Here is a 23753-nt window from a genome sequence, read left to right as displayed (position 1 = left end):
ATGTAACCTTTGGACATAGATGGTGTGGACTGATTTCTACTCTTCTGTTTACTTGTCAACTAGCTATTAGGTGGCATAACACTTGCCTGGAATGCAGCTCTCTTTATTATGAGTGACATAATTATCGTAATTCTCACTTTTAGAAGCCCTCTGTCTGAGAACCTTTTTCCTTCCTTTGTGAGAATTAAAACACTTCACTCCATGCTCTGTGGAGATGACTGACAATTGATGAAAACATACCAAGCTCCCACAAATAATTTTAATTTCCATCCAAAATAAAAATGTGTTAATTCCTCATGCCTATAACAAAAATATTTTCATAATGATACTGTTTACACAGATTTAATCAGTTGTGTCACTGGGGTACAGCAAAAACAGCAATGTGACCTGCTGAGATTTCACACCAGATTGAGGTTTACAATCAAGGCAGCAGAGGCACTGAAGTCTCAGATCTCACCCCAGTTATGAATTGAGCAGACCCGAAGAGGCCTCCTTAAAAGGCAAAGATCAGTGGTGTGCTCCAGAAACCTGAAAGCCTCTGCCCTTTTTTAAAGTGAAAAGTTGAGCTGCAGTGTGGAATCCTGTGCGATACCTATCTTGTACATACAACCTTCAAATACCACTGGGTACTTGCTTAGCTCCACTCTCTTTGGAAGTGTTCTGAATACCAAATTTCACACTATGGCAGTGTCCCAGAATCATTAAAATGTCAGTGTGCTGCTTTCTATACAAAGCAAGTGAGTGGCTTGGGTGAGTTTCTGTACCTGTACAAGTTTTTTTCTTCTATACTGAATCCTTAGAGTGGAGGGTTATAATGGGTAACTATGCTTAAGAATTTTTTTTGGAAATATGAAAAGTAACAGTCAGTATAATTCAGTTCAGTTCAATTTCTACACAACTCACTGAATAGAAAATATATTTGATCTGCTTCACGCGGGCTCTGATTGTAGAAGCCTAACAAACTTCTCACTTTGATAAAAGGAAGAAAGAAGGAGAGAGAGAGAGAGAGAGAGAGAGAGAGAGAGAGAGAGAGAGAGAGAGAGAGAGAGAGAGAGCAGAGAAAACCAAGTATAGATGAATGAATTATAGGCCAAGTTGTTTATCTTAGCCACCCTTAGAAAAAAATGGGTCTGATTTTCTTTCTTTCACGAATGACTCCTTTATGGACAGCATTCACATTGAAATAAATGGTGGCTGAGGATTTTGAGAGGCTCTTGCGAGTAGAAGGAAGAAGTAAGAACAGGCTGCAGGTTGTAGAGTCCTGCATAGAACAGTCTACTCAAGAAAAAAAATCAATGTTTCTGGGAACTTGTTGCATTATCTGCATATTATTCTGTACAGAGAGCCCAATGAGAACTTCAGGCCTAAAGGTAGGCATATTGGCATATATGTATATATATATATATATATATATATATATATATATATATCAAGAGGTAGAAAACAAGAATAATTTTGAGAAGATAGGCTGACCCACTTGTGTGTATAAGTGGGTTCTGGAAACTGTCATGAAGTGGAATATCACACTATAGATTCTGTTTTTGTGGAGAGATGGTATAATGACTAGAGTTTTACATTTTTAACCAAGAAGCATATTATAGTAGCCATAGCCACGACCAAAATAGACTCTAAACTAAAAATGTAACAGCTGCAAGCCATGTTTAGAATTAAAGCAATTTACTTATGCTTCAGGTCCTAAATGTACACTACACGCTAGATAGAGAAGCACTCGTGCCATTTGATGGTGTTTCCAGCTCTCCGTGGTCCATAAGGGTAGATAATCAGGATGTAAGTCCCCACTCCTTTGTAAATTTAGCACATTGAAGTAGTTAACTTTTAAGTTTCCCAGTAGTTATGACTTATTGCAAATACACTGAAACTCTCTTTCAAGAACTGCCTTTTGGAGAGATAGTTTAGTTGGTACAGGGCTTGCTGTGAGGCCATGAGGGCCTGTACCCAGATGGCTAGCACACATATCAAGCTCATGTGTAATGCACATGACTGCAGACCCAGTACCGGAGAAGACATGGTGACTAGTGGATGTTGTAGCCTTGCCAGTCAGCCAGTTGAGCCAAATTTCTGAGACTCCGGTTCGGTGAGAGGGATCACCCTGACACAAGCAGGTAAAGAATAGCAAACAGCCTGCATGGCATCGACTTCTGGCCTCCTCCAAAAACACATGGACCGCCCTGCATTTATGTGCACACATACAAAGAGCATGTACACGCACAAAGAAAACATCTCTGTCTACAGCAAGCATCAATACTCTGTTGAATGTCTGACAGTTGTGTTTATTTTCTTAGCATAGGGAGGAGCTGAACAGAATCCAGAGCAATTGAAAAAGAGCAAATGCCGGAGGCCGTGCTTTCTTTTCTATTGATACTTCGTCTTCGGTAAACAGATGTGTGTGGTGATGCCGACGGTGGGTCTCAAATGTCAGTAATGCTCAGCACTTTACCCACCACGAGATGGTCGAAGTGAAAGGTACATCCTCTGCATTCTCATCACATCTTTGCGGCTCCGGGAAGGTGTTCTCAATCTCATGCTCATCTGAGAGAATGAAGGGCTGACAGGCAGAGAGAGAGAGAGAGAGAGAGAGAGAGAGAGAGAGAGAGAGAGAGAGAGAGAGAGAGAGAGAGAGAGATCAACAGGTACAGTGATTGCTGTTGCCTCATGCGAACCCAAATTCAATACCTAGGACCCACATCAAAATGCCAGCCATGGGCATGCACTTGTAGTCCCTGGACTTGAAACTCAATGAGTCTCCAGGCCTCGCAGTCACCCTCCAGTCACCCTACCCTGCTTAGTCTATTGTCTCAAAATAGAGTCGATAGTTCCTGAAGAACAACACCTACCATCTTCTGTCTTCCATATGCATGCTTATGCACACACACATGCATGTACACACGCACTCACTCACACATGCACGCACTTACGTATATGCACCATGTATACATACATACATGTATGAAACACATATACAGACATGTGGTAATCAAATTAATCTGAGCTGGGATCTATCCCCACATTACCTGTCCAGAATTACCCTAAGAAAGAACATTTAAAAAATTCTAATAGTGTTTTTAGACATTCAGTATAATTTTCCTAGTTATTGATAGTGATTTAAGGAAAAAGGCCTTCTTTATTTCCTCAGAAAACCATGATGACTTCTCTTCAGTGTATTCAAAGCTACAGCAAAGGTTAAATTCAGACCAAGCAGTGTTAACCAAAACACAATACAGCTTAGAATCAATTCCTGAGCTAGTTTTCTTGTTTGATGTTTTCTTGAGTGACTAAAAGCCATCCTCACTTGGAGTCATTGAGGTAAAGAGGGAAGATACAGTATGGATCCTCCAACTGAGGCTTTGATGCGAATCATATCCCCAAATAGATTTTCAATAATCCTAAATGTAAACTACAGAAAATTAATCAACAACTACTAGACCCATTTTTGCCTGGACTCTGAGCTAATGGTCATGCCCATGAGATGGCATGCTAAACATCGACTCAAGATCATCCATTAGTATGCATGTGCACCAGCAGACTCGCAAGTACCAGGGATGGAATGGACTTAATTTGCATAGAACACGCTGTTCATTAATGTCTGTGAGGCAAATGTCTATGAATTCCACACATTCCATGATCATTATGTCCCGTTGCTGTTCTCTGTGTCACTCTGACTCTCTCTGTCTCTGTCTCTGTCTCTGTCTCTCTCTCTCTCTCTCTCTCTCTCTCTCTCTCCCCTCCATTTTTCTTATCTTTCAAATCTTCAAACTGAAGTAAGGTCACTGGATAAGCCATTATTTCTATTCTAAAAGAAAAATATTCTTTTGGAATTTTATTATGAAGGGCTAATGTACCTCCCCAAATATTTGCCCTCTGGGAGTATTTTCACAGTAAAATTCTAAAGGATTATTTTTCCTAAGGATCATTTATTCATAGTATGACAATACCAGGTGCAAAAAATTGAAATTATATACTTGATAATAAAAATGCCTTTATTCATGAATATAGATAATTATTTAGAATTTCTTATATTTTTCATCCCAAATATTTACCCAAATTATCTTCAAATATTAAAATTTTATAAGACATAAAGCACATTTAAATTACAAGATGCTAAAATCATACTCACAATCATAAAAGATTATAGATTGATTAACCAAATTTTAGTTTCCTGTGTTTCTCTATGGGTACTTACACGCATGTAGCACACAGTCAAGCAAACGTCTATACACATAATTAAGCATAAGCATGACGGCACTCCCCTGAGAACCCAAGTGCTGACATATGTGAGCAGTAGAGCTTGGAGAAAGAAAGCTACGTCTCCAAAAGAGTGGTAGGCTTGAATAATGAATTCAAGGACAAATACAGAAACTGTTCTTGACTCATTCATGAATGCATGAAGCAAGAATGTGATAAAGATATCTTTAAGACTGCCTTTAATATTCTAATCAGAGCAAAGGCAAAAGATGACAGAAATAGATGTAAAAAGAAGCAAATGACTCACGCATGCTGTCGTCCCATGTCTTTGTTTTCCTTGTGTTCCTTCCATGAGGCTCATGAATGCTTAGCTCAAGCAATCACTACACAGAGCCCATGTGTCTATAGAACATTTTTGTCAGATAGAGTTATCCGTAGACCACTAGGAATGAAGAGCATGAACTGGGTGCGAGAAGGCTTCTCACGTGGGAGAGCTGATTAATAGTAGTATATCCACACCCAGAGCTGAGACTGTTGCGTCTCAGGAAGTGAGCACAGTTTCCAGAAGGCCATTGATACAGGATTTCAAACAGAGCTTGGGGACAAATTGAGGACAAAAGCATAAACATGTTTTTTTAATTACCTATGTTATAGTTTTGGCTATCAATAGGCTTTGATTTTTTTTATAATTATGCATATAGAAGTTTGCCTACCTTTATATCTGTGTGCTACATGCATTTAATACCCATGGATGCCAGAAGAATGTGTGGGATATTCTCAGACTAGAGGTATAGATGGTTGATAACTACCATGTGGGTGCTGGGAATTGAACCCCATTATGCAGAATGTGTGTCTGTAAGCCATTGCTCAATCCTCTTAACCAAAACTTTAATGAACAAAGGGAAGCTCACATCATTCTGAACATGTACAAACATTCCTAAGCACATATCATGAAATGAGTGGTTGGCATGTTTCAGCTTCCTAAATCCCCTCAAAAGAAAGATTAAAAACTATTTTAAAATATTTAGTGGATCAGGGACTGAAGAAAAGGTCATCCAGAGACTGCCCCACCTGGGAATCCATCCCATATGCAGCCACCAAACCCAGTCACTATTGTTGATGCCAAGAAGTGCTTGCTGACAGGAACCTGATATGACTGTCTCCGAGAGGATCTGCCAGAGCCCTACTAATACAGATGAGGATGCTTGTAGCTAACCATCTGACTGAACAAGGGGACTCCAATGGAGGAGTTAGAGAAAAAGCTGAGGGAGCTGAAAGAGTTTGCAATACCATAGGGAGAACAACAGTATCAACCAGCCACATCCCACCAGAGCTCCCAGGGACTAAACCACCAACCAATGAGTATATATGGAGGGACCCATGACTCCAGCCACATATGTAGCAGAGGGTGGCAGTGTCCAGCATCAATAGGAGGAAGAGCCCTTGGTGCTCTAGAAGCTCATTTCCCCAGTGTAGTGGGATGACAGGAGGTTGAGGTTGGAGTGGGTGGGTGGAAGTGGGAGCCTCCTCATAGTAGCAGGGGGAGGGGTATGGGAGAGGGGGGCAAGGGATAATATTTGAAATGTAAATAAAATATACAAGAAAATAAAATTAAAAAATAAAATATTGTTTACCACAGTGAAAAAGACAATTTTCACATATGTGATGAACCCTGTTCTCTGGCCCTTTTACATAGAAGCCGTTTTGTTCTTAGAAGGTGGGTTTTAAAAATTAAAAGGAAATTTTATTAGATAAAGGCAAAAGAATTAAGACAGAGGAGGAAGAAAAAATGTCCAGGTTATCTTCTATGTTCTCTTTGAGTCCTGAATGGCATTTGGCTAACTGCAGAGGTATGGCCCCACGTATGTAAGGAACATTGTATGCACAGAAGGCCACATAACACAGCATGCGTATATCATTGTCTCTCCTCATCATGTTATTACTTAGCTCATTGAATGTAGTTTGGATAGATAGCTACAGGGAAGACATCCTTCCCTTAGTCACTGTCACTCAGGAATCACCCTAAAGTTGTTTACTGCTTTTAACATAAAGTTATGTTGTGACTCCATGCACAGAGGGTTACATTGAATTCCACGTCCCATTACTTAGATCAAATTTAAAACATGCGCATTGGTTAGGTTGTCTTCTGCTCTGCCTCGCTGTGAAACCTTAAGCATAGCATCTAATTAGAAAGTAACAATAATGCATGCTACTGTAAGCCAAACCTAGTTGGCTTACACAGTTCTGATTATGAGTAGCATTTGTTGGGAGCAGGGAGTTTATAATGTGTATGAGATGAGGTGGTGACTCTGTCCAGAATATATGTATTCATGAAACTGTCAAAGATTATATGAATTTAACTAAAAGAAAACCACAGTATAAACTTACTGGATCGTTAAAGAATATTTAATACTTTGTTCCTTTGAAGAAATCTTCTAACAATTCCTGTTGGACAGCTACATGTACATATTTCCTATCACAGGGCCGTTTCTCTTTATTTTGTCAAGTGCATAGTTATTCCCATAGCCCTGGTGGAGACGAGGCGGGGAGCAAGAGTCTTTAAACTCATCCTACCCCTTAACAACTTAACAGGGAAATTAAATGCACATCTGTAAATAAATGCATCATTAGATCCTCACCAATTTGTAAGCTTCACTTGGTGTATGGCTAAAATAATCCCTCAAGGAGGGCTAAGAAATGTTTGGTTCTAAGCACACACCAAATAGACGAAGATAGGAGATTGATGGGTGGGGACCAGTTATTTAGATGAAAAAAAAATCTACAGATGCTAGAAATACCTTTACTACAGTTTAGAAGGAAAAACCCTTTTGCGTACACAGCTACCGATGCATTCATTAGCCGAGGAGAGCTCTGGACACATAAAGGAGCACCGTAAACAACTAATGATGCACTCGAGCAGTAACAGGTTGTCATTAGACCAGCATCTGCTCTCATCAGAGTTAATTATTCAGTTGCTTTGTTTTCCAAGTAGGTGTCTGGTAAAATTTAGCAGAATCTTAATTAAAACACATTTCCAAACTCCTTAGATGCTCATCTCATCTAAAGAAATCAAGACAATTTCCACCATAAGCATCAGGCCTCAGCTGAGCTATGAAATGGAAGAAGGAACTCAGCCAATACAACCAGTTAGGTATTAACTATTGGTATGCCCCGAGCACGCAGAGAAGAATCCTGAGAAACGGTTGGTCGTTCCCTCGGAATGCAAGGTCAGATAAAACAGGTGCTAATAAATTTAATTTACTTCGGCTATATAATATGGCACCTGAAATGTAGCATACATGTTTGTGACCCTAAAAATGATAAAGCTAAAGTGAACATCTATATTTAAGCTCAAATGTGTTCTTTAGAACTGAAAATTTATCCCATACAGGCCTGGTAGCACATACCTTTAACCTCAGAACTTAGAAAGGAGTCCACAAACACACACACACACACACACACACACACACACACGCGCGCGCACGCGCGCGCGCGCTCACACACATGCTCACACAAATCATATATACTGATTTTAGTATTTCAAACAACATTTCAAAAAACATAATGTTTTCTAATAGTGGTTACTAGCATAGGTCATGCTAGTAGAGATTCTAGTTAAATCCCTAATATCAGTAGAAACACATCAATATTTGCCATGCCCATATGCCATGAACGCAGTCATAACGTACATACACTCCATATAAGCACAGAACTGTCATATTATATAAATATTTATAGAAAAAAATGTTTTCTAATTCTTTGTTTTGTTTTCACTTCCTAATGACCAATCAAGAGTAATCATTACTTTGACCTATAACTTAGATGACAAAAAGATATATATGATATGGAATTACTTCATAGCAGTAAATAGAATTCAGTCAAAAAATGCTATTAACTCTTGCCTTAAACTTTGAAAACAATGACTTTTCTCTGAATCCTCAATGTCTATCATATTGTCTGGAAAATAAGTGACAAGCACCATGGGAAGCAATTCCTTGTTTACTTAATTTAATGTTGACTTCTGCTACCTTGTCCATAATACTTGAACCCAGCAGTACGCTGGGGTGAGGACATAGTTATTAGTTTCATTTATCATGTATGTTAATCTGTCAGTTCCTTAAATGGGTCTCAGATTCCTTTGAATCCTTTTGAATTAGATGTCTATTTAATATTACACCTTATAGGATTCTTTTGTAGCCATAAAGGTAATAATGAGTGATTCCAGCATTAATAAAAATACTCACAGTTAATATAACCCATGGGTTCAAAAGAATATACACAAATGTCAACTTTTCCTACCTCTCCTTACAAATTATTAATGGCCTCAACCACTGAGATTAGGGGGGATTTTAGGTTTCTATTTGCATAATTCCTATTGCTTTAATCACATTTAGTCTGAGCACCATTCATGTCTAGGTCATTTGGTTTCTGTTTCCAGTCAGGGTCCATCTCATACTTCGCTTGGGCACTTGCTCCATACTCACTGTTTTCATGAGGACTGCTGCTCTGGGCTTCCTAGCTGTAACGAGCAGAGGGTCACTATCCTGCTTCAGTGCTACTGTTCTTCCCATAGCTGTGGTGAAAGCGTTGCTCCTTCTGGGAGGCATACACCATTAGTCAGGTTACAGGCTAAGGCTCTGTAACAGATGGATCCCAAACAGTAAATTGAGAAAAATGGAATGTTGTTTTGCTCTCACACTCCAGGCTAGAAGTGGATGGGCAATCCTGCCTAGTAGCAGAGCAGAGCTTCAGGAGGTCGTACAGGCCTCAACCTGCTTCATCTTTACCTGCAAATGTCTGGGACACTGTCATCTGTTAAAATCGGCTCATGGTTATTTTTAATTCTTATACAAGTGTTAGAAGTTAAATAGGAGATGGCTATTTTTCTTTTCAGTACAAGGTTGTGCATAACATTTTGGTTCATGTTTTACTGGCAAAAGTATAGCCTTTTGGATTTACCTAGCTGAAATCCACACAGGCTAGCAAACATGGCATAGCAAAAAAATGCCTCAGCAATTATATGTATGTATGTATATATGTATGCATATATGTCTGAATGAATAGATCTTGGTAAACACCTAGTTCAACAAGGGAAAAACAAAGTGAAGCAAGGATCAGGTAGGGTCATCTGATGTTGGTTGAAATGCTGTTTTGTGACTAGAATACACATAAAGGGTCTGCCATTTAAACAATGATTATGCATTCCTACCTGGCAGCCCTGGTATAACAGTGTCTATAAGTACCACTGTTCAATTTTCAGGGAAAACCCAGCATGCTTCTGTAGAACTAATCAAAGAGTTTTGTCTTTTATCCTCCCTCTTGGAAACACAAAATAACCCCAAGTACAATTTAGTTATAAACTTTTATTCTACATATATTAAAAAAAGAAAACCAAACCAAGCAAGAACCAAGTGAAAAGTGAACTATGGTAAGCAATGACAGATGTCCTTATACACAGGGTTGTTGGCCTAGAAGTCTGGAGGTCAGGGATCTAAGACACGGTACTGCTTCCTCTTTCCAAGAGTGGTTCATGGAGGCCTTGGCTGGTTACCCAAACTGTTCAAAGTCAGTTCTAGCTTCTATTCGGGGCTTATTTTCTCCCTTAATATATTGGAATCATGGTAGTAAGCTCACAACAATTACTTCTTTAAAAATTAGATGAAATGAATGGTGGGTGATTAGAAGTACCCTGTTTATATTCTGGCCAGATATAATTCAAAATTTTTCAGTCATGTCCATAACTTAAGCAATCAGCTATACATTCAAAGCGTTGATAAGTCTTCTCTTCTGTTAAAAAAAAAGACTCATTAAGCTATAAGCAAGCAACAGTAGTTGTTTTAAGTTCAAGACCATGACAGCACAAATAAAGATCTCTAGAGCTATACAATTCAAGTTTGGTACACGTTGTACTTGGATGAATATGCATTTATAGTGTCCATCTATTTCTATGCTCAGTGAACATACTCCAATAATTACTTTAAAATTATGTTGTTTTCTTAACGAAGATAGGCAATGAAATCAGGGACACAATGGCACTAATTGTTATTAATCTATAAATGGATATTACTGATTTAGAGCTTAAAGGAAACTATTGTGGTCCCCAGTTGCTCCTCAGTGGGGAAATAAAAGATGCTAAGGTCATGTGAGCATCTACTCCAAGAAACATGGTCCTTATTAGAAAAGAGCATACAGTTTGGTGAACAAGGTCTCATAACAGTGAACCACAAGTTAACAAAATGATAGAAATGAGAGGGCTAATAAAGCCATCCATGTGCGTCTTTGTTATCACAGAAGTCCACCCTGAAGAGCTTGTCTACACAGGGCTATGGATGAGAGCCAGGCTAACAGAGTCTATGAATACAATGTAGGACAACAGCAGCATCATTAAAGTTTGCCTCTGCCTTACATCCAACTTTGCACTGGATGAGAGAACTAGACACTCAATCATTAGGGCAAAGGACAACTGAGCATACTGAAGTGCCCCCTCAGCTTCACCAGCTCCAGGAGATAGAAATGTGTGCACGCAATAGCATAGCGGGGAAAGAGGCCATGCATTTGAAGGGAAGTGAAGGAGTATGTGGAGTGGATTGGAGGGACAGAAGGGAGAACTGAAATGTTGCAATTATATTATAATCTCAAAAGCAATAAAAACTGGGTCCCAAGGTCTTGGGCAGTTAAATGCGTATTCCCCAGTTGGTGGTTTTGTTTGGGGGATTTAGGAGCTGTGGTCTTGTTGGAGGAAGTTTGTCCTCGTAGACAGGCTTTCAGATGTCAAAAGCTCACACCGCTTCTTCTCACTTTTCTCTGTTTTACTTTTGTAGTTCAAGACGTGAGGTTGCAGCTGCCCTGTCCCTGCCACAACGACTGCTTGTTGCCATAGTTTCCCTCTGGGATCCTGGCTCAACTAAATTCCTTCTGTAAGTTGCCTTGGTCATCATGTTTTATCATAGCAATAGGAAAGGAAATCAGACAACACTCTGTCTAAACCGGTTTTTAATATATAGAAAGAGTTCCTATCTCAATTTGGGGCCAAAATAAAGGGTAACAACACATTGGCCCCTGCCTTTGGGACTGTTTGCTCTCATTATACACTTGAATAACCTATAATTTCTAGGCCTTGTGCCAACTTTTGAAACAAAGGGAAACATGTAAGTTGTGTGTAACAGGAAACATATTGCAAAAATGCATGTCATTGTTCAAACGGTCTGGTTTAACATGCTTTGCCATAATCTTGCAAAAACTATAAACCAATATGGATTTAAAAGAGGAGTTTAGATGTCTAAATTACCATAGTCCAAAAACATTTGTTGATGAGTAATGGTTTAGAGCAATGTATGGCCATGATACCTTTAGTGTGGCCTGAAGAGTCTTCTAACAGAAGTCATTACACTTTTGTCAAGAGTACTACTGTTCATCTACAGTGCTGTGTTGACATAATCTTAAAGGAGCTAAAAACACATGACACAAAAATCAACTGGGTTCTAGACTCAAAACAAGAATGGCAAATCCAGAAGCTAGTTCTTAGAGAACTTACCAGGGTGTAGATGCTCAGCTTTTTAAAAGATTAATTTGTTTTATGTATATGAGTACATTGTCACTATCTTCAGACACATGAAAAGAAGGCATCAGATCCCATCACAGATGGTTGTAAGCCACCATGTGGTTGCTCAGAATTGAACTCAGGACCTCTTAAAGAGCAGTCTGTGCTCTTAACCATCTCTCCATCTCCCTAATATTCAGTTTTTAATACATTCCCCTAATTTGTGCATTAAAATTTATATCTTTTATTAGAGTTGTCAGTCTATAGGTTTAATACTTTTTAATGAGCTTTGAAACATTTTGCTTTTCATTGTAGTTTTTTCTTCCTCTTTTTCTCTTACTGTGACTTGGTTTTCCAACTCCACTCATCTTTTCTCTATCCATGTATCATTTCCTTCCTTCCTTACCCCTTCCTGGCATTGCGTGAGACCTTAATAGGAACCTAATGTCCGACTAGATACCAGGTTACAGATACAGTTTGTTAACTTTAAGCCTATGATGTGTTAATGAAACAAAACAACATAACACAATGATTTCTACTTCTGAAAGGCATGCACATTCCTTGTACATAAGAAATTTAAATTTTCTTTTTACCGAATCTGGCCTAAGAGTTTTGGAGAATATTTAAGTCAATCCCAAATCATTTTTCTTTCTTTTACAAAAAGGGGATGATGACTCAATGGTTAAGAGCACTGGGCACACTTCCAGAGAACTTGTGCTCAATTCCTAGCACCCATACAGAAGCTCACAACTGTCTATAATTGTAGTATCAGGAGATCAGATGGCCAGTTGTGGCATTCATGGGCAACAGACATTTGGTACACAGACATATACTTGCAAAACAGCAATAAAAAACATTGTTTCATTGACAGATTTAAAGTGAACAAACTGTATCTGTAACTCTGGTATCCAGCAGAATATTAGGATCCTATTAAGGATTCAGTCTCTAATGATTAATTAAGTTGAATTAATTAATTAAAATAAGAAGGAGGAGGGAGGAAGGAACTTTTTATATGAATTTTAGCTCAACTCTTTGCCTCTGGGCCCAAAACACTCATATATATATATATATATATATATATATATATATATATATATATATATATATATATAATAAAAAACATCAATGGCCACCAGTCCGGGTCCTGCTACAGCTTTCTTGTGCTCCAAATCTCTCCAAGGGGAGAGCAATAGTTTTCTTCTAGAGACTACTATAAAAACAATATAATCAACTATTTGACTCTAACTTGCAAATTTGAATTTTCTTTCCAGTGATTAGGTTATACTGTGAACTTATCTGTGGGCTTGAAGATCTGCTAAATTTTTATGAGCTAGTCAACCTGAAATCTAAGAATGGGTTATAAAATTTCAGTTTACGAGATGATGAGAGAGGGAGAGAGAGAGAGAGAGAGAGAGAGAGAGAGAGAGAGAGAGAGAGAGAGAGAGAGAGATTGAGAGCACTACAATGAAACTTAAAAATCCCACCACAACAGATGGCCCATGCCACTTTGAATTGAGCCTCCCTTAGGAGCAAACCCTTGTAGAGGCTATTAAAGTTTCTGCTTGCATGAGAAAATGCTGTAGTTCAATATTGATGGCTATGTCTGTATGACCTCGACTGAAAAAAAGTCAGGGAGGTGTCCCCCCTTGACTCAGGAGGAGTGAAACACTGAGGCAGGGAGTCTCAACCCACCCAGCACCCCGTGTATTTTTAAGAACCGATTAAAATGACAGCAGGGTAACAAAGCTGTACCACTCAATACTAGATTCGCCTCAAGGAATAAAAATAAAACAGGCACATTACTCCTCAAAGACACATATTTTATTTAGTCGTTAAGCGTAGAGTGTTGGGATTTTTGAAGAACCGTTGCTATTCAATAGAGGTGAAAGTTTTAATGTGAATACTGCCTGTGTGAGCGCGTGTGTGCAAAGTTGGCGTGACACATTCTGCTCAAATTAGACTTCTAAATAACTCGTAACAGCTGCAGTGCTTAGAAATCGGTTGGGCTTAAACGATGATGTCATGTGCTTATATAAGTAAAATAGGTGTGTTTATCAGATGAGGTGCCTATGAGTACATTGTTATCTGAATGAGACAGTGAGCAGGTGTCTTCAACCAGAGGCTATAAATGTGTCTCTCCTACAAATCAACGGTTTTTTCAGCTCCTAGATTTTTAGCCACATGTATCATTTTAAAACACATAGGCCCATTTAGATAGCAGAGGTAGGACACACAATATGATTTGATGCTAGCGTGAGAAATTAGCAAACAAAATTGTGATCTGTATTCACTTGTAGTCCTCGGTCTTCATTAAAATTCTTGTTACATAGCTGACTTTCTCCTCAGTCCAAAGTGAAAATGGTTTAAAACGTCATCAGGAAAACAGCCAAGTTTATAGGACCACATGTTATTTTCTAGAGGCATGTGAGCAGCTAAGCTAGCGTATAAAATATAATTTTAAGAGCAATTAGAATTAATTAAATTAATTGAATATTTTTCTATTGGTAAACATGGGTCAGAGATGAATTCCAAGCACTAGACAAAATTTAGGACAAAAAGCAATACAATCGAGCACAAAGAATTATTATTTAACCAACTTAACTGAAATGTTTGAAGAAAATAATATTTTTTGGAATAAGAAAATGAAGAAAAATTAAAATTAAGACTGTGAAGCATGAAGATTCTTCCCAGTTACTGGAGACCCGAACTCATGAATAAGTAGATCTGGTTTCTCTTCACACCCATACAGATAGAAAGATGGTAGCAATAACGTGGGCTTATTTTGAAATTGTCCTGTAAAAGATCAGGTTAATTATACAAGTATTACTCATTTGCAAGGAAAGATTCTACACATGTTCTCACGAGAGGAAAGCTCTTAAGAAAGGAATTCATTTTCATTTTGAAACTCAAGATGCGGCTTTTAAAATGTCCTCCTCCTAAGCCTTAGCAAAGGAGGCGAGCCTTCCGTTTAGACAGCGATCTTCCAAGGAAGCTCATCTCCCTTTCTGCAGAGCTCGTCTGTCTCTAAAATGGGAGAGGCTGGTGCTAACACACTTCCTTCACAGAATCATCAGCGCCTCTCAATTTAGCTATTAAGTATTTAGAGGCAAGCCATTTGAGAGTGAGTCTATCTCTTCTAATCCCATGTAGACTAAATGAAATTCAAGTTCTCAAAATGGCTCGTCATCGTAGAAAAGGAAGGAAGACGTGTCTAAGAGGACACTTGGAGGAAGAATTGCTTCCGAAAGAAGCCATGGCGATACAATATGGTAAGAGAAAAGGGGGAAAAAACCTGTTTGCTGTGTCCCCTCGACTGGAGCGTCTCCTGTTTGGAGATATTTCACAAAATGATTTCACAGGCAAATGGTTTAATGCATGGCCAGCCAATTTAGCCTTTATTTTAAATATATTCTTTATGCATATAGATATTTTGAGATTGTGCCTTCTGGAATGATTACTGAAACCACATTGAAAAGTCATTATGCAGAAACATGGGTGTACGAATAGTTCATAGCTCGGGGGAACTATAAATAGAACTGAGTGAATCTTGTTAAAGAGTTCATGTCCTGGTTATTTAAAAGAACGATTTTGGTGGCATTGATTAGCTCTAACACTTCTAATTTGCATCTCACTAAAATAAACTACAAAAAACAATCACACTCATTTATTTTGGAAAGAGATATTGATGAAAATGCACCAAATTAGGAAATGAAGTAGGGTCTGGACCTCGAAAAGAAAACTTTTCTTTGTCTATCATGTGAGTGTCCTTCAACTCTAAGAAAACAGAAAGCAAGCACCGGTGTGAGATGCACACATTCCATAGGCCTATGTAATGGGGAAGCTTACGAGCATCCAGAAATTTCATTGTTAACTTGTTTAGAACAAAGTATATATGATTCTACGTGTATATACTCTAATATTACATGGCAATACAGATTAAAGGCGGTTATAGTACAACACTAGTTGCTACCAAAGAAACAGAAGAATATGGTTTTAAAACAGCTTTTTTTCTGTATAATCATAAGTTTAATGAAGTAAAAAAGCATGCTAGTTTTGTTAAAATTCTAACTTCCTCCTTGTAAGAAATCGAATCTTTGAAGTGGATTGTGATGTGCCCATTTTATTAACACGTCTTTCCGAGACTACTTACGCGATTAGGAAAGTCATCATTTCCACATAGGTAAGCAGCTACCTACTGTGCTGTAATTATAGAGCTGTGTGTAGTGACTCCCTGCCCTGTCACCCCAATATCTAAGCGAGAAGAGAACTATGAAATCAAGGACAGTTTGGGATTATAGCGTGAGACCCTGTCACCAAACAGAATAGACAAACAAGTTAACTAGCTTTAGAATAGACACTGCTTCCATTACATTGGTGGACACTAAATGCAGTTAAGATACACTTGGAAGACTAGATGCCTATTCGCACACGTTCATATACATATATGTGTATGCTACGTATGAGGTCGAAAGTAAGCCTCAGTTACAAAACCATATTGTAATCACTGTATGGGGCTAGAGTTGTAAAACAACACACACATTTAAAACAAGGTTTTCAAAGTCAAGAAGCTTACTGCGTCTAAGCCACTTCATTTATTGCATGGGAGTATTTAAAACTATGAAGGTTATTCAATGAGACCAGGACCTCGGTCTTTCTGTTAATACAATTGGCAGAATTAAAGTCTCTGCATCTATTAAGATTTTGCATTAAGAAGCAGAGTGAACTTGAGGGATGTATATTGGATACTAAGTTTAAATTCTCATGAATTCCCCCCTATACAATGATTACAATATGGTTTTGTAACTGAGGCTTACAGAAATTACAGATAATTCCGTCCAAAATGCATACAGAAAAGGAGCTATGGTCTCATATAGAATGTGAGCTTGCGATCTCCACATAGTCCTTTCCCTGGACATATTGAAACAACCTCTCTCACCTCCATCTCTTATGTATGAACACCTTCTAGCTAAATGCAATCAGGTAGCAACTTTGTCCCCCAATATTTGTTATTCTTACTTCATGAACATGGTGTAGTGTAGTAGGTTCCAGAATTCTTTTACCCTGAATTAAACATCACACAGTGTAGACATGCATCGCAACTTTTCTGTGCACACGCCCACCAAATATGTACAATTTTATGCTGCTACGAATCATTTAAAATGACTAAATTTTTAAAAGAAAGGAATCAAAGAAGCTCGTGCCATGGTATTCAGCTAGGTCCTATGAAGCATTCTGCTGAGGTATGTGGTGGGAAAATTAAGCCCAGGAACAGCAGGAAAGATGTTTGTGTAACATATGCCAATGAAGTAGTCATTTGCCTTCACTTAAATGAACCCAAAAGATAGTATTTTGGGCTTTTATACAAAAAGGAGGATTTGACTGGAAATTTTTAAATCTTTTAAAACTATAGGAAATCACTATGAATACATTTCAAACTAAATTGCTATGAGTTTAATTTAGATTCATCCTATTCATTTTCATTGATGGGTGTTAATCACTAAGCTTTTATTCTATGAATAAAAACAAGAGTAGTTTGTCATAGAGGACATGATGAACCTGAACCCACATGGGGGAAATGAAGTCATCCAAAGACAAGGCTAAGCTCAAAGGATACACTTGGACCATATCTTGCTTCTCCCATTTATCAACAAATTATTCAAAACCTCATCAAATGATTATAGCCCACCACATTTTAAAAACACAAGGATACGCTGTATTTACTTTCCCATTGAGGACATGCTGTTCAGGATAGAGCCAGCAACACTAGTGGCTGTTTGGGGGCCAGTAATAATAATAATTATGGGTAATAATTGGCCCTCAGTAAAGTACCCTAGCCTATGCTAGATGAGCCTGGGGGGCTGAGTGGTTTTGTTTCCTGCTGATGTGAGTCTGAAGCCAGTAGATAATGTACGGATGCTAGGGTGCACATAACAATCAATAACAACTTGGTCTAACATATTCCAAACGTCTTATCACTCACAGTACTCCAAAGGACTTTGATTAACATTCCAGTGACTCAGTCACAATTTATGCAGATTGCTTGAGCCTCACCATTTCTGATGTATTTGTAAGAATCAATAAGCCTAGACCCCTTACCTATTACTCAGCCAAACTACTGCCATATAGCTCACATGAACTGAGTCACCACAATATTATGCCACAACTTTAGGACACAAACACTTAGAAGACATAGGAAAACAGCTGGAATAAAATAATGGAGAAAATAAAACCAATGAAAAAGTCATTATTGAAGAACAATACCCTACTTGTAAACCATTTCTATTCTATTTAGCTGTGACCATCTCATAAGAGGAAGTTTCTTCTGTAACCACCACCTTCGGGTAAAAGGCAATGATTTGGATCGTGGAGACAGCTAAGATGGCAGGAATTCTTCTGTCCTTTTCCTTTACCCTCCTCACAGCAAATATACTAGTAGACCATAAAAGCAAGGATATTTGGAGCATTTGGCTTTGAGGACTTGGAGCCCAATATAAATAAATAGCAGAGTAGACCTTAGTTAAATCTAGATCTTTGATACAGTATCTAAAAAAAGGACTTCTACGTATAGACTTGAGAACAGCCTCATTAAGGTCTCATTTGAGCCTAGGAGAGCAATGAAGAATTCCTAACTTGCCCCACAGTCTTTGCCCTGCCATTCTGTTCCAAGCTCATGCAGTTAAGTACAAGAGACTGTGAGGGAAACCAGATAACAACCAAATGGCAACAGCATGGACAACAGTGGTTTATTATGACAAGGACCATATCTGGAAATGCAAACAATAAAGCAGATGACAGGATATAATGGGCAGAGATCAGAAATCAAAAGGGAGAGTGCATCAGAAAGAGTGCAGGTCCCATATTGAAAACTAACTCCACCCCAGGGTCCTGATGTGGCATAATGTGCAAATGCAATCTTCATACTCAGAGAAGGAAAAGGCAGAAAATGAAGGGAAGTTGAAGCAAGTGTATGCACTGGTCTGAGATTAAATTCTGAACTTATCGTAATAAAACATACTACAACTTAGATATCATGGGTGGGAAAATCGCTGTTTTTATCTCAAAGAGCAAACATATAGGTACTCATGGAAGAGCTCAGCTCTATGTAGAATAATTTTGAATGTTACAACACATACTCATCTGAAAGAAATCTAGGAGAGGAAAGTTACTTATATATGTCAAATACCAAAATGATACCATTTGCTAATTATATTCTCTTCTAGCAACTGCATAGTTTCTGAGTATGTGTATTAGGTCTCAGAGAACAAGAAATATAATAGAAAACCAACTTTCTATTGTATAATGCAAATTCTTATTACAATGCTGGCTTTTGACAGTGAAACATGAAGGTTCATTAAGAAAAATAATTTAGAACATATGATTTTCTAGAAATATGTGAACCCAAGACTTAAAATGTCTAGGTCTTTGCTCAGTTTCCTGTGAGCTTCTGTGTAGATCATGTAACAGACCTTACATTCAGCCTGTTCATTTGTGAATCAGGAAACAAACCTTTTCAGATCTATCACGTATAGCTATCAGGAGAAGCACAGTGCTATATGGGAAAGTACTTTAGAACCATGAAGTTCTATGAAGATATAAGTTCTCTTCAAACTGAGAACTCTCTCATAAAGCCTTGTTAGTTTATGACTACAATTACTTATGGGTGGCTGGAACAGGATACACACTAATCATTGGTGGCTCAGTAAAATAAAATTCTGTTTCTTGTACATGCTTCATGATCAAAGAAAGAGACTGCCTTATATGATCATGTGGGATGATCACACAAACTCTACATCATCCTTAATGTTGCTGTACCCAAAGGTGCCATAAAAAATGTGCTGCATTATGGGAGAGAAATTACATGGAGAATGTAATCCTACCATGTATGGTTTTGGTTTTCAGCTCAAAGGTAATAAAATTCACTTTCATTCAAAGCATATTGCCCCAATTTAATATGTAACCTTTGACTGACTGCTAGAAATAAAATGTTTGCATGTATAAAAACTGAAGAAGAAAAGTAGATAAGAAGAAGTTTACAGTCTCTAATAAATAGATACATTATGGAAGAGGGGCATATCTCAAAAACAGAGCATAGTTTTAGCTTCTGAAGGGCCCTGATTTCAACTCCCACCATATGAAAAGGGAAATAACACTATGACAGTAAAGAATAACAGTGTATTTCTAAGTTTATTTGATTGTAAAAGCAAATATAAATGAAATTATGAAAACTATGTGTCTAATAGTGATCTCTTCAAAATACTCAAAAGTAGGGAGATATTATATAGCTTAGACCCAGTTGTTTCTTAGAAGAATAAATTAATTATCCCTTCATTTAATGAGAATATGTCTATTTTCCTTTATAGAACACAGCACAAATCATGTGATAGAGGGTTTTAATATAATACATGAGTCAAAGGAATGTGTAACCTGGGAGTTGCCAATCATATTCCACTGCTCTGGTAAAGATTGCAAGAACAGAAGCTTTGCATGGTCAAATTCTATTCAATTCCAAGATTGTTACATGTAGTCATTACTTGGGAAGTTTATTTTTCTGGTGGCTCACACTGGGAGGGAGAACCTAGGAGCTGCCAGAGACCACACAATAAGAGCAGTACTGGGAGGGGAGCTCAGTTGGGCAAGGATGAAGAAAAGATGAGAAGAGTGCATCAGCAACACACAGTGGTGTGCTCGGTAGAATCTAAAGGAAATAGCAAGGCTAATAAATTCTTAGTTTGTAGCTTTCTAGTCCTTGCTTCAACATGAAAATTGTGTGAGTTGGAGTAGTTATTGTGGGCTTTAAAACAATAGAGTGTGAAATGTGAGCTCTGAAAGATGCATCAGACTTAAAAAGATTAAGGGAGGAACATAGATGTCCTGGGTGCCGATTACAGGGTGATACACAACATGCGGGGGACAGGGGTGGCATCCATGAAGAAGCAATTAGACCACACCCTCTGTGGCAATAACCGCAGGATGAAAAGCATAGAAACTCCAAAGATTATAAAGGATGGTAAAATTGGGGCAAAAATGTTTTTATTTTGTACAATAAGTGATGGGGAACTGAATAAGAATCCAATAAAACACAAGAAAAAACAGAAAACAAGTAGATAGCAACAATATCCCAGATCTTCCGGTACTGACATTCTCACACCCATACTGTAAAAGGAGCTGTAACTACCATATACATGCAGGCTGTATTTACAGAGCCATGGTTACATTTATTATTCTAGTATTGTACTATTATTATATGATTGTATTGTTACATATAAAAGTAACAAGTAAAGATATGGAGGCCATGAGTTTGAGAGTGAGGAAGGGAAGGTAACAAATGGTTAGAGAGAGGCAAGGGAAGGAGAAATAATCTAATTTTTAAAATTAAAGAAAATTTAAAATATAACCTTAAATATTGACAAAGGGTGTGAAATGATAAAAATATCTAATGCAAGCTTTAAAAATGAGCAAAAACTTCCAGAATAACAAACTGAGTCAAAGTGAAATACTCAGCATAGATATTATATCTGTATACAAATAAAGAGAAAATTTTGGAAATAAATAAAAATAATATGTTTTAAAAAGAGAAATGAAAACACAAAGGACATTTTAGAACGAAAGTGCCTTGTGAGAGCTGTGCACATATGCAAGGGCACTGAAACAGAGAAAATGAGGAACAGTGTGAGAATGAACAGTATTTGTAGAAATAAATCTCCCAAATTTTTCTCTAAAAAATGATTAAATCTATAAACTCATTCATTGAAGGAAAAAGAATGAAAATCAAAATCACAAGAGATTAAGACCAATTCTATTCAGAAGTATGATAGAGAAGCAGATTTTTTTCTAAACAGAGTGGCATTAGAGTAAATTTTTCTATATGTTGAAATAATTGTGATTAAGGGTTTTAAATGTATAAAACCTCACAGTGAGTACTGGCAACAATTTGAGAGGAAGTAACATCCTGGGAAAAAAGAAAGAGAAATGGTGGTCCGGAATTTTAAATATATTTAGAAGAAATTAAAGGGAAGTGAGAAGACATGAGTACCATCATGGCATACAACAATGCCAGTGAGGCTCCCAGAGGCCTCTGTGAACTGACAGGACCTGGTCACACATAAGCAAATGAGTGGATGGGAGCAGCAGACATATGGAAGACCACAGAACAATCATTGTGATTATTTTTAAATAAAATTATTTCAGGTATCTTCTCTAGTGCAACACAGTAAAACTAAAAATCAATATCTTAAAATGTAAGAATAGAGATTTATAGAAAGTAACATTGGGGTACTGAACAACCATTGAATTAAGGAAAAAAGTAGGAAAGAAATTGAAGAACTGCTTGCAAGAAAGTAAAACAGAAACACAACAAAATAAAAGACATGTGCTAGAGACAACCCATTACTAAGAAGACTTCCTCTAGCATTAATACCTACATTACTGAGGCTGAAAAGGCCCAATAAATAATCAATCTATTGTTGGACCTCCAGAACTTTAAAGCAAAAGGAAGTAAACGATTTCATTTTCAGTTTGTTGTGACCAAATTCCAGGCAGGAAGAAAATAGGGAAGAAAAATTTCTTTTGACCTCTGCTTCAAGGGGAAATATTCCCCTCACCTCAGGAAGACATCAGTGAAATAAGAGAGTAAGGTCAGGTTAAAAGCTTCAAATCTGCACTGTGGGGAGACACTTCCTCTAATTAAACATCACATCTAACAGCTATGACCAAACGTTAAAACAATGAACCCTTGAAGAAATTTCAAATTCCACAACTATAAACCAAACTCAAAATTTTGAAGGAAAGTGAATGTGTCATAGCAGAAATAAATGACCTATAGACTAATCAGAGTACAACTATGTAGAGGGATATCGAATAGAATGACCAGCTGTTCCACAGCCCTCGGACACAAAACCTGCCCACAGAGAGCTGGTCTCCAAGGAGCACTCCCCGTCCTGAGTACACAGCACACAGGTGGGACGTCACTTTCTCTCCATTGACAGTCCAAGGACAGAAATGCCAGGAGCACAGAGGACTCAAGGGCCGCAGAGCCCTTGGACCAGACCCTTCCAGTCTCCATTTGCGCCCACAGCTGGGGCTGCCCCACAGCTCTTGGACACAAAACCTGAATGCCAGGAGTGCTCTCACTCCAAAGATCACCAGCTCACAGACTCACGGTCCCACAGGAGGGACAAGCTCCAGTCAGAGACAGAAAGACCAAGTAACATCAGAGATAACCAGATGGCACAAGAGGCAAGCACAAGAACCTAAGCAGCAGAAACCAAGGCTACTGGGTATCATCAGAGCCCAGTTCTCCCACCACAGCAAATACTGAATATCCCAACACACCGGAAAAGCAAGGTTTGGATTTAAAATCACATGTCATGATGATGATAGAAGACTTTAGAAAGGGCATAAATAACCCCCCTTAAAGAATAATGGACAACCAGGTAAATAGGTAGGCGCCCTTAATATCAATGGACTCAACGCTTCAATAAAAAGACATACACTAACAGACTGGATACATAAACAGGACTCAGCATTTTGCTGGATACAGGAAATGCACCTCAGTGACAAAGACAGACACTACCTGCAGGTAAAAAAGGTTGTGGAAAAAATTCCCATTGAACGGTCCCAAGAAACAAACTGGAGTAACCATTCTAATATGAAATAAAATCGACTTTCAATGAAAAGTTATCAAAGAAGATAAGAAGGACACTTCGTACTCATCAAAGAAGAAATCCACCAAGATGAACTCTCAATCTGAACATCTGGAAGGAAGGAAGGAAGGAAGGAAGGAAGGAAGGAAGGAAGGAAGGAAGGAAGGAAGAAAGAAAGAAAGGAAAGAAAAGAAAAAAAAACTTTACTAAAGCTCAAACCATACATTGCACCACACTAGGAGACTTCAACACAACACTCTAACCAATGGACAGATCATGGAAACAGAAACTAAACAGAGACACAGTGAAATTAACACAAGTTATGAACCAAATGGATTTAACAGACATCTACATAACATTTCATGCTA

This window comes from Rattus rattus, chromosome 4, assembly GCF_011064425.1.
Source record: "Rattus rattus isolate New Zealand chromosome 4, Rrattus_CSIRO_v1, whole genome shotgun sequence".
In the NCBI taxonomy this organism is placed as follows: Eukaryota; Metazoa; Chordata; class Mammalia; order Rodentia; family Muridae; genus Rattus; species Rattus rattus.
Note: the sequence above shows the minus strand (reverse complement) of the source record.